Here is a 12,603-nt window from a genome sequence, read left to right on the forward strand (position 1 = left end):
GAAAAGATTTATTCGAGAGGCAGCAAAAAGTGGAGACAGAAGGCTGGCTTCAAATCTTTCCCCCAAGTGAGATTAGAACAAATGTTTATAATTTTAGGGGTGGGATTACATACATATTGATGCAAAGGGTGGGGAAACTTATGACTATTCATGAGGAAAGATGGAGGCTGGCATTAAGCAAACATACATGTAACATACATCCCATGCTCACTGGTGGGTGGAGATGTAACACTGAAATAAGGCAAAATTTAGCCCCCCCCCCCCCCATGTCAGGAGGTCATCTGTAGGACAAGAGGGGCTATGCTCTGAAAGCCATTATAAGCTGGATGGGATCTTAGGCTCATTATCTCCGGGAAGGGCATTGCTGTTCACAGGGTGAAACCATGTCAGTGACCTTCATTTATGCAAGTCCAGGCCTCTATGGAAACAGTTAGTGGGTTTGTCGTGGGGTCTGAAAAGAAACAATAGCCGATCAGGGAGAGACAGTTCTCTGAAAAACAAGCTTTTAATTTCCTGTTAGTCTTAATCTTATTAATTGTACAGGGCACATTTTCAGTCCCCCGAGTTATGATCATTCCTCAATCTTGAAGGAATTGGGACAATGACTGCTCCGGCTACTTCCTCCCAGAAAGGGTGCAGTTTGAGGATTGAGGGATGAAACAACTTTGTACTTGGAAATATCCCCTGGTCCTTGGCTTCACACGTACCTTCTGTGTGACCAAGATATTAGTTCCTTCTCTGGCCATTTTAGAACAACACTGGAAAGCACATTTGATTAGTACATATCCAATTAATGAAGTGAAAAATATAGATAACCCAAATCTTAAATGTCCTTGTAACATTGACCAAATCTCTTGGGGAATCCAGAAAAGAAAAAAAGAAAAAAAAAAAAAAGAGTCCAGTAAACCAATCACTTTCTCCAGGCACCTCTAGGGAGATCTGCTATGGCCAAGTGGCTTGCTCTCTGATTTTATCTAAACAAGATTTTAGTTTTTATAGCAGTAGAAGTGTTAATATAAACACAGCAGGCTGTGTTAGCAGTGGCATTCTACCCTGTTCTGCAAGAATATAGTGCAAAGCGGTGTGATTATCAAGCACTACCTTGGCTAATGAATTTACTCTTTTTTGTTGGGCAACAGTGGCCAAGAGCAGTTTTGTAGGTCAGCTAAAAATGTTCTCCCAAGATCCATTCTCCTGATAACCAGGCGGGTAATCCCTATCTAGTGTCGATTCCCTTTTTGCTCAATAAAAAGTTGCAAAGTTCCCTGGAACAGAGAAAGGGGTAACCAAATTCCCTAGTAAGTAGACCTCTCCTATTCTCTAATGGTCAAGACCTAGATAAGCCCAGGGTTGGTTAGAAGTCATGGGAAGATCCCCCTTTCAACCAAGATTTTTTTTCTTATGAGGACACCACAGATCAACACTGTTCCCTTGTAGCCAGAGTTTCAGTGTTCTGCCCTGGACCTTAGGTACAAAGTGGGCTCCCTATGAGAATAGGTCAGTTCAGTTAAAGCGCTGTCTTGGGGCGCCTGGGTGTCTCAGTTGTTAAGCATCTGCCTTCAGCTCAGGTCATGATCCTAGGGTCCTGGGGTCGAGCCCCACGTTGGGCTCCCTGCTCAGCGGGAAGCCTGCTTCTCCCTCTCCCACTCCCCCTGCTTGTGTTTCCTCTCTCGCTGTGTCTCTCTCTGTCAAATGAATAAATAAAATCTTTCTAAAAATAAAAATAAAGAGCTGTCTCATCTCAGGAGGTAGTCCTGCAGGTGGGCTTTCAGGCCTATATTGTAGAGGTAATCAGGTAATGAAGAAGAAACATTCCCATGGCCAGGGCGCCTGGGTGGCTCAGTTGGTTAAGCATCTGACTCTTGGTTTCTGCTTGGGTCTTGGTCTTGGGGTCCTGGGTTCAAGTACTGCCTCTGACTCTGCACTCTGCCACGGAGTCAGCTTGTCCCTCTGCTCCCCTTCTCACTTGCACGCACACACGCGCACACTCTCTCTCAAATAAATAAAATAAAATAGAAACATTTCTATGGAAACAAAAGAAAAACACAGTTTAGTGGTTGCGGCAAATTGTAAATCCAGTGTCTGAGTCCTGAGTGGCCTCCTAAGCAAGGTACCAAACTGATATTTTCAAGGGGGCTTCACTGGCTCCATAAAGTCAATCTTAGATCCTAAAACCTGTCCGTGTGTCTCCCTCAAATATGACATTCCAGTCAAACCCTTAGTACTATGAACAGTGTTTCCAATGGTGTCCTCTTACAAGGAGAACAAATTCTTATTGAACTTATACAGATAACTAAACGCCAGGAAAGGGGCACCTGGGTGGCTCAGTCATTAAGCATCTGCCTTCACCTCAGGTCATGATCCCAGGGTCCTGGGATCAAGTCCTGCGTCAGACTCCCTACTCAGCAGGGAGTCTGCTTTTCCCTCTCCCACTCCCCCTGCTTGGGTTCCCTCTCTCACTGTGTCTCTCTCTGCCAAATAATAAATAAAATCTAAAAATAAAAAATTATGAAATAAATAAATAAAATCCTAAAAAAAAAACCCCACTAATTGCCATGAAAGTAAGAATACTCACTCAAGAGTTTCCAAATTTTGGGGGAATCAGATAAGGAGAAAAATGTTCCATATTTGTTTACAAAAGAATATTTCACCCAATATCTGGAAGTCACAGATAACTTAAGAGCAAAAATTTCCTTAAATCCAGAAGAGCAAACATTGGAGAATCAGCAATGTTTCAAATAAGAGTCATAAAAAAATCATCATCTTTTCTCGATTCATTCAGTCTCATGTTATTAATTCTTGTTCTGTTTGCATGCAGTTTCTCTATTAGTTCTGGAAATTCTTATTCAGCTTAGTTTTTATGATCTTGAAGGTATCAAAAGCCTGTATTCGTCAAAAGTCCTTTCCATGAATCTCCTTGAAGCTGAAACACATGTGCAAGAGTATCAGATTAAAACAATAACTGTAAATTACAAAAGACTCCAAATGGCCATGGCTAAATATCTGATGAGAGTTCATTATAATGCAGGTGACAAGGAAATCTGGTTATTCTTCTGACACATAACGCTTCAATAATTAGAATTACAAGTGATGACTTTATACCAGGACATATCAAAACCTTAGGAAGTTTATATAATTTCTACAATAGTTACAGCATTCCCTCCTACAGTGTAACCTAAGAAGGTTTATTATCATGTTTGACAACGCTTCCCATGTAATATAACAGACCAAATAAACAGCCTAATTTGTCAAGACTTTGTTTAAAATTTGAATTTTGACAAATGTCTCAGGATCAGAAGAGTTTTGTTTTTGTTTTTTTTATTTTAGAGAGAGATCATGCTTCGGGTGGGGGTGGGGAGCAGAGGGAGAGGGAGAGAGAGAATATCAAGCAGACTCTGTGCCGAGTGTGGAGCCCGATGTGGGGCTCAGTCTCATGACTCGAGATCATGACCTGAGCTGAAATCAAGAGTCAGATGCTTAGCCAACTAACTGGGCCACCTAGGTGCCCCCAAAATGTCAGAAGGTTTTAAAGCACATGCCTAAATTGCATTACAGATCATTACAAAACTTAATTATCTGTTTAACCAAGGAGACCGTAAGAGAATCTAACGGCAAATACAGAGGGTTACATTGTTGTTAGCGAAACAGCTCTTTTAATACGAGAAGATTCAGCTTTCTTAAGTGATCAAAGACCAAACATAGACGACAAAACAGAAACTTTGTTTTTCTGGCTTAAAGATAAAGAAAAATCTCTGGTGTGGAGTCTGCTTAAGATTCTCTCCCTCCGCCTCCTTCTGCCTCTCCCCACCGCTTGCTCACGCTCTTTTTCTTTCTCTCTCTCTCTCTCAAAAAAAAAAAAAAAATCCTTAACTCTTAATTCTTAGAAACCTTATTTTCTAGTGAAAGCGAAGAAGGAAGCAGTTGTGAACTGATATACTGGCATTCTTTAGATTGACTAATTTATGAATACATTTCATATTTTTTTAAAGATTTTGCATATTTATTTGACATACACAGAGAGAGAGATCACAAGTAAGCAGAGCAACAGGCAGAGACAGAGACAGAGACAGGCTAAGCAGATAGCCCAATGCAGGGCTCAATCCCATGACCCTGAGACCACCACCCAAGCCAAAGGTAGAGGCTTAACCCACTGAGCCACCCAGGTGCCCCCATTTCATAATTTTTAGAAGCATGTGCCTTTTCATAGTAAATTTCTCAGCATGACACAAAAACGTGTTTACTAATAGACCCATATATCTTTAGTTTCTGTGTAATAGGGAGCCAAAAGCAGTAAACCTATGTTTTATTAATTTGTCTTAAATTAGAAATGATCTGGGACACCTGGGTGGCTCAGTCAGTTAAGCATCTGCCTTTGGCTCAGGTCATGATCCCAGGATCCTGGGATCAAGCCCCACATCGGGCTCTTTGCTCAGCGGGAAGTCTGCTTCTCCCTCTCCCACTACCCCCCCGCCCCGGCCCCATGCTCTCTCTCAAATGAATAAATAAAATCTTTAAAAAAAATTATGTGGATATTAATGAATCTAACTTTACTTACCATTTAACTGAGCAAAACCTGAAAGTTTCAGGTTATCAAAGATTTTTAAAGCTTTTTAAAAGTTTACCTATAAACCAGTTTATCTTATTTACATCTGTTCGTTTGTTCTCAACAATTATGTTTAGATTACCCATTAAACTTTATGAGGCAGTAGAAAAAGTCAACGATTATTCTAAGTTTTTTCTTTCTTTCCTGACAAGTTTTGCAATGGAGATAACACAAACTCATTTGACTTTCAGTAAACACAACAGAATAAAAGTTCTATATTTAATGCTGATAACTCTAAAATATGTCTACTTTAATTAAACCAACAACCTTAAATTAGCCTTAATACCAAATATTTTTCCAGATCACATGAACTTGAAAAACATTTGGGTTAGTTACTAACTTTCTGAGTTTTAGAATGCCCAGTTCTTACAAGCACTTGCCTTCAACCAACTAAATAAAGTTCTTTTACAAATTAATTTGTAATACCATCCAGAAGTAGAGAAAATATCTCACATTTACAACATATAAGAACACACTCACAGATAGATAACCAAGATGGGAACAAAATCTTAGAGCTTTTGTTTGATTAATATTTATGGAGAGGACATTAAAGGCCCAATTTCCAAATATATCACAAAAACAAAACAAAGCTGTATATATATATATACATATATATATACATACATATATATATATATACAGCTTTGTTTTGTTTTTTAAGAGAGAGAGCATGCGTACACATGCATAGATAGAATGGGAGGGGTGGCGGCAGAAGAAGAGGAGTCTTTTTTTTTTTTAAGATTTTATTCATTTATTTGACAGAGAGAGACACAGCAAGAGAGGACACACAAGCAGTGGCAGAGGGAGAGGGAGAAGTAGGCTTCCTGTGGAGCAGGGAGCCCCATGTGGGGCTCCATCCTAGGATCCTGAGACCATGATCCGAGTCAAAGGTAGACGCCCAACGACTGAGCCCAAAGCAGCGCCCTGAGCAGAGAGGTTCTTAACCAGGCTTCACTCCCAGTGCACGAAGCCCCAACCAGGGCTCAATCCCACAACCCTGACATCATGACCTGAGCCAAAAGCAAGAGTCAGACACTTAACAACATGAGCCACCCCGGGCATCCCCCAATACCTCCCTTTTGGAAAACAAATCTAGTTGTAAGATGGTATTATAATTCAAGTATCTGTTTTCAGGTCATTTTTCTCCAGAGTCTGAAGAGTATTGTGTCCAACAGTGTTGCAAAAAAAGATCATCTTTTTCCTTTTCATAGGTTCATAACTAAGCATTGACCAGTTTTAGGGAATACAGCCCAAAGGTCTGCGTGTCGGTTGTCATTTCCCATCTTGCAGTTAGAACATGGCCGGTTTTATTCAAAGAAACGAAAACTGAAGCAACAAACCAACTAAGTGAAGCCCAGAGGACCTCCTCCCTAAAAGTCAGAGCCCCAATCGCCGAACAAAATGGCTTCCTAACCAACCTTTTCCTAAGCAAAAAAAAAAAAAAAAACCAAAACCAAAACCAAAACCAAAACAACCAAAACCCCCACCAAGATAGCCAAACCAAAACCCCCTATCTGGAGGCCACCAAATGAGAGGAAGGAATAAAAATCTAAAAGAGCCAAATAGTTAACTTATTAGTCCCATTACCCTGTGGTTACTGGTTTCAATCCCCCACTATCTTTTGATCATGCCTCCTTCTCAAGGGAATTGGGATGACAACATTCCAGCTACTTCTTGCTAAAATGGGACAGAGGTCAGGGTTAAAAGAGTAGAACCTTTTGCATTCATTTGACATATTCCTGGGGTACCTGGATGGCTCAGTCAGCTAAGCATCCAACTTGATCTCAGCTCAAGTCTTTATCTCAAGGCCATGAGTTTAACCCCCACTTTGGACCCCATGCTGCGCATGGAGTCTACTTAAAAAAATAATATTCCTGGGGGCACCTGGGTGGCTCAGCTGTTAAGCATCTGCCTTTGACTCTGGTTGTGATTCCAGGGTCCTGGGATGGAGCCCTGCATCCAGCTCCCCACTCGGCAGGAGGCCTGCTTCTCCCTCTCCTAGTCCCCCTGCTGAGTTCTCACTCTGTTAAATCAATCAATCAATCAATCAATCAATCAAATCTTTAAAAAAATAATGATAGTCTTTAGCTTCAGGTTGACACTCAACATTCTACATTACCAAAATTTTGTACTTTGGTTACTAGCTCTTGTATCACATGCTATACAATAATTTATATAAAGTAGCAAAGAAGGAGAATTAGAAATCCCTGTAAAACTGATCTATTTCCTTGGGGGTTCTGAGAAAATAACCCTGAAAACCAGTCAAAATCTGAGTCTGGGGCTTTAAGGGAGATTTGTTTTAGCCAAGGAGCTTGTTTCTTGTTTTGTCAAGATGAACTTCAGCTTCCAAGGAAGTATGATGAATTAGCTAGCACATAAACACCTTCTTGTTTTGTTAAAATATAACCTAAAGCAATTTTATTATCTAAGATTACTGCTGCCAGAGGGCCCAAGGCTTTTTCTTGGGCTGTTACGGCTTCATCAGTTTCATTTGACATGATCCCTAAAGTTACTGAAAGGATTCCAATCATATGTTCATGTGATGCCATCCCCCACCATGGCAATAATGTTCTCCCAAACATGTCAGACAGAGTACATCTTCCTGATTTCCATGAAGATAATCAGAATATCTTGTGGCTTCTCCTTTTAAACCTATAGAGCAATTTTAAAGAACTAATCCAGTGACTAACCTTACTGGAATTACATATGGAAAAAAGGTGACCAAAAGTCCTAAAAGACCTCCCATGCTCCAGCCATTCAAATATTCATATCCCCAGGGGAAATGGTGATATCTACAAGGAAAAAATAACCTGGGGGTACACATAGCACCTTTGTTAATGTATGGGAGTGAGTACACAAACCTGGCCCACTTCTAGGGGCCACTCATAACTGAAGTAGAGCAAGCGACAAGGTTTCTTCCCAAGTTAAGTTGGTCTCTTGGCAGATCTTTGCTAAAGTCTTTTAAAGTGTGTGGTTCATTTTTCTTGTTTTTCCAGTTGATTGAGGTCTCTGGGAAATGTGTAGTTTCCATTGAAAGTCCAAGGCATTGGACACTGATGCCAATCCACTGGCACTCTGAATTGTTAGTGGCAATCCAAATCTGGCAATGATTTTGCTTAAAAGTGTCTTGACAGGGGTGCCTGGGTGCCTAAGTGGGTTAAAGCCTCTGCCTTCAGCTTGGGTCATGATCTCGGGGTCTTGGGATCAAGCCCCACGTTGGGCTCTCTGCTTGGTGGGGAGCCTGCTTCCTCCCCTCTCTCTGCCTGCCTCTCTGCCTACTTGTGATCTCTCTCTGTGTCAAATAAATAAATAAAAATCTTAAAAAATTTTTTTTTAAAGTGCCTTGTCAGGGGGCACCTGGCTGGCTCAACTGGTAGAGCATATGACTCTTAATCTCAGGGTCATGAGTTCAAAACCAATGTTGAGTGTAGAAATTACTTAAATAATTTTTTTTAAAAAAAGTATTTTGACGACTTCTGAGGCCTTCTCTGAACAGCATGGGAAGGCCTACACCCAACTTGTAAAGGTCTATAAATACTAGCAAATATTGAAAATTATGTTACTCTCAATGTCATGGTGAAGACTATCTGCTTATTCTCTCCAGGTTCAGTGCTTCTAAGTTGTTTATTTATATCTATTATCTATGCATGAATGTATGTATGTGTTTAAAGTAATGTTTACACCCAACATGGGCCTTGAACTCACAACCCCAAGATTGTATTGGATGCTCTACTGACTGGTGCTCCCAAGTTTTGTAACTTGGTTATAACTTGGTTTAGAACTGGTGGGGACCTAGTCCTAGGATTGTTCTTAACACAAATGTCACATTTCTGGACAATCTTTAAATAATTCTCTGGAGTTTGGGTCCTGCAACATATGTTTGAACCCACTAAAGGGTAACATCTTGTTCATAACGGTGCTTTGGTGAATATGACTATTTCTTCCATAAGATGTTCTGGAATAAGGAATATTCCTTATTCATGATATTTGCAGTTGACTTTTATAACAGCATTGTACCCAGATCTGAATTCTTTAGCTCTTTTTAGATCTTCCAAGAAACATTTGGGTTGGTATTTAGTTAACTCTATGTCTGGCACCAAAGTCATCATAAAGGATCTTGGAGTCTTCATAGAGCCTGTCACCTTGGTGGCCTGGTCAGCCAGATTGTTTCTTTGAGCTCTATAATTAGGCTTCTGATGTTCTGGACAATTAACTACTGCCAGTTCCTTTCGGTTTCATTACTGCAGTTAATAAGTTCAGAACTTCTTGGGTGTATCTGATTTCCTTATTTCCTGGAGTTAATAAACATACTTAGAGTCAGTATATATAGTTATCCTTTTTTCCTTTTCCTAAATGAAGGGCCCTTGTGAGGGCAATGAGTTCTGCCTTTGGAGCGGAGGTCTCTGGTGGAAGAGTTCCCACCTCCAAACTTCCTTGGCTGATAATCTCAGCATATCCAGTTTTCTGTTGTCCTTGGTCCGTGAAGCAGCTTCCATCAGTGAATTTTTCCATGTCAGGATCCTACAATGGTGTATTAGTTAGGTCCAGACAGCTGGAATGAGCTTCTTCAGCTATTTGAATACAATGGTAAATGGGTTCCTCCATGCTAACGAGTAGCAAAGTAGGAGGATTTAAAACGGAGACAACCTTCAAAGTAACTTTGGGGTTATCTAGTAAAATGACATGACATTTGCCCAGTCTTCTAGATGTTAACCAAAATTTCCCTTTGTGCTCTAGGAAGGAAAGCACACAGTGTGTGTGGGGGGGGGCGGGGGGGGGAGTGTAGGTAGTGATGGGTTGGCCCGAAGTAAAATCTTCTGCCTCTTGTACCAGATCACAGGCGGCAGCCATGGCTCTTCGGTGGGCAGGCCATCCCTTTGTGACAGTGTCCAAATGTTTTGAGAAATAAGCGATGGATCTTTTGGTGCAGACAAGATTTTGGGTTAAGACTCCGAAGCTAATTCCTTGTCATTTGTGAACAAACAGTTCAAAAGGTTTCTTAATATCCAGAAGGCCTAACGCAAAGGCAGTTAACAACTTTTCTCTGATAATCCAAAAGGCCTTGTGACATTCTCCAGTCCAGTCAAGAAGCTTCTCTCTCCCTTGTAGTGCTTCCTAAAGGGGCTTAGCTACCAGGCCAAACACAGTTATGTATCCAAATTCAACAAAACCCACTCATTCCTGGAAACCTGAACAATTGTCTCCTGGTGGGAGGGACTGCCACTCGGGCTAGAGTCTCCCTTCTATCAAGAAGTAGATTTCTTTGTCCTGTGGAAAGCCCAAAACCATGGTATTTCATCATGGGTTGGGAGATTTGGGCCTTTTTCCTTGAAACTTTGTAACCTCCCTCAGCTAAAAAGTCTGGAGTTAAAATAGTACCGAAGTGTGAAGACTGTTGTTTTTAATCAACAATTAATATACCATCCACGAATGGGGATGGGAAACTAGAGGCAGGGACCCATACAGTGTGTAGGAGCAGCATTTGAGAGAGATGTGCAATTAGAGGTTTCTCGGATCTTTAGCGAGGACTTGCCCAAAAATGGTGAGGGAGTTTTTAAAGCCTTGGGGAAGGACTGTCCAGCAATATTGTGGCTTACTCTGAGTCTCAGGGCTCTTCCCATTCAAATACACACAATTCAAAGCAATCTGAACTGAGAAGTGTCCTTTAGATCCAGAACAGTGAACCATCTAAAGGCCCCAGACAAGCTTGTTAAGAGAGTATATAGACTGAGAAGCACCTAGTGGAGATACTCCTGATAATATCCTGGTTATCTGGAGATATAACCAGATAACCAATCTGGTTAGTGGCCCTTTAGTCTCAGGTGCCTGATTTTTATAGAGGCAAAATAGACGAGTTGTGTGGGGATTACCGGAGGCAGATGAGGCCAAATTCCAAGAAGGCAGAGAGAATGGTCTGAAATGCTTCTTTTTGCTTGTTCCTTTGATGAGTACTGTCTGGGATTCATAATCTTTACCCCAGCACGAAGGTGTTTTTGTTTTTGAAGATTTTATTTATTTATTTATAAGTCAGCGAGAGAGAGCACAAGTGGGGGGAGTGGCAGATGGGAGGCAGAGGGAGAAGCAGGCTCCCCACTGAGCAAGGAGCCCGATGCAGGACTTGATCCCAGGACCCTGGAATCATGACTAGAGCCAAAGACAGACGTTTAACCAACTCAGCCACCAAGGCACCCCTCCAGCGCAAAGTTTAACATGCATGAGCATCACCGATTTTGCTTGCCACAGCTTCCCATTGACCCAAACATCTGATCTTGCCTTTTGCATAACCTCTTTAGGCAGCCCTGATAGGACTTCACCTTGGTGTAGTAGCATTGCTTGAAAGGCACAAGCTGGGTCTGGTGGTACTTTTATACTCATGTGACTGGCTGCAAAAGTAGCCTCAGCATTCAATTTCGTTAGTAGTCACATCCCTGTAATAGGGCGGGACATTCAGGCATAGACAAAAAGCTGTGTTGGAGGTGAATTTGTTCTTTCCGGCGGGCTAGGTTGTAAGAAGGTTTCAGTCAACAGTGCCCCAGGAACTCCTGTCACAGCCGAGGTTTGCTTTGATAGTAGAGACAGCCAGGAGTTCAGTCCTGAATCTGTGGCCCAAGTATCAATGAGTAAGTCTGTAAGTTTGTTTTCCACCTTCACTGTTCCTAGGGGTTCCTTATGGGACATGGGAACAGGCTTTGCAAGGCAACTCTGGGCCCCTTCATTCCAGGTCACTGTCAGCCAATCCGAGGTCTGGTGGACTATCTGTTGCTCATTCTCTTCAAGAGACCTGGCGAGCTTGGGACATTCCTTTTTTTGAAAATTGTATTTGTTTATTTGAGTGTGAGAGTGAGCAGGGGGAGGGACAGAGGGAGAGGATCGCAATCAGACTCCCTGCTCAGTGTGGAGCCTCATGATCTCACGCCCCTAAGATGATGACCGGACCCAAGATCGAGGGCTGGACGCTTAAAGGAATGGGCCTCCCAGGCACCCCTTGCTTTATTTCTTAAAATATATTCAGACTCCTTTGCTTCGGGATTGCTTTTCTTTTTTATTCAAGTATAATTAATATACAGTTTATCTTAGTTTCAAGTGTATGATATAATGATTAAATAATTCTAAACATTTTTAGGGCTCATCAAGATAAGTATACTCTTTTTTTTTTTTTCCAAATTTTAAGTGATCTCTATGTCCAACATAGGGCTTAAACTCATGACCCAGAGATCAAGAGTCACATCCTCCACCAACTGAACCAAGCAGGTGTCCTAAGGTAAGTGCACTCTTAATTCCCTCCATCTATTTCACTAATGTCTGCCCCCCCCCCACCTCCCCTCTGGCAACCGCCAATTTGTTTTCTGTATTTAAGAGTCTTTTTTGTTTGTTTGTTTGTCTCCTTTTTCTTTGTGTGTGTGTGTGTGTGTGTGTGTGTGTGTGTTTGTTTTAAGATTTTATTTATTTATTTGAGAGACAGACAGTGAGAGAGAGCATGAGAGGGGAGAAGGTCAGAGCGAGAAGCAGACTCCCTGCGGATCTAGAGCCTGATGTGGGACTGGATCCCGGGACTCCAGGATCATGACCTGAGCTGAAGGCAGTTGCTTAACTAACTGAACCACCCAGGTGCCTATCTTTGTTTGTTTTTTAAATTCTACATATGAGTGAAATCATATGGTATTTGTCCTTCTCTGACAAATTTACTTATTTCACTTAGCATCATACCTTCTAGGTCCGTCTATGTTGTTGCAAATGGCAAGATGTCATTTTTTTGTGACTAATTCCATTGTATAAATATACCATACCTTCTTTCCTTTTTTAAAAAAAGATTTTAAGGTACCTGGGTGGCTCAATCATTAAGTGTCCACCTTTGGCTCAGATCCCAGGGTCCTGAGATGGAGTTCTACAGTGGGCCCCCTGCTCAGTGGGAAGCCTACTTCTCCCTCTCCCACTCCCCCTGCTTGTGTTCCCTCTCTTGCTGTGTCTGTCTCTGTCACATAACTAAATAAAATCTTTTA

The sequence above is a fragment of the Meles meles genome, chromosome 5, assembly GCF_922984935.1.
Source record: "Meles meles chromosome 5, mMelMel3.1 paternal haplotype, whole genome shotgun sequence".
NCBI lineage: Eukaryota > Metazoa > Chordata > Mammalia > Carnivora > Mustelidae > Meles > Meles meles.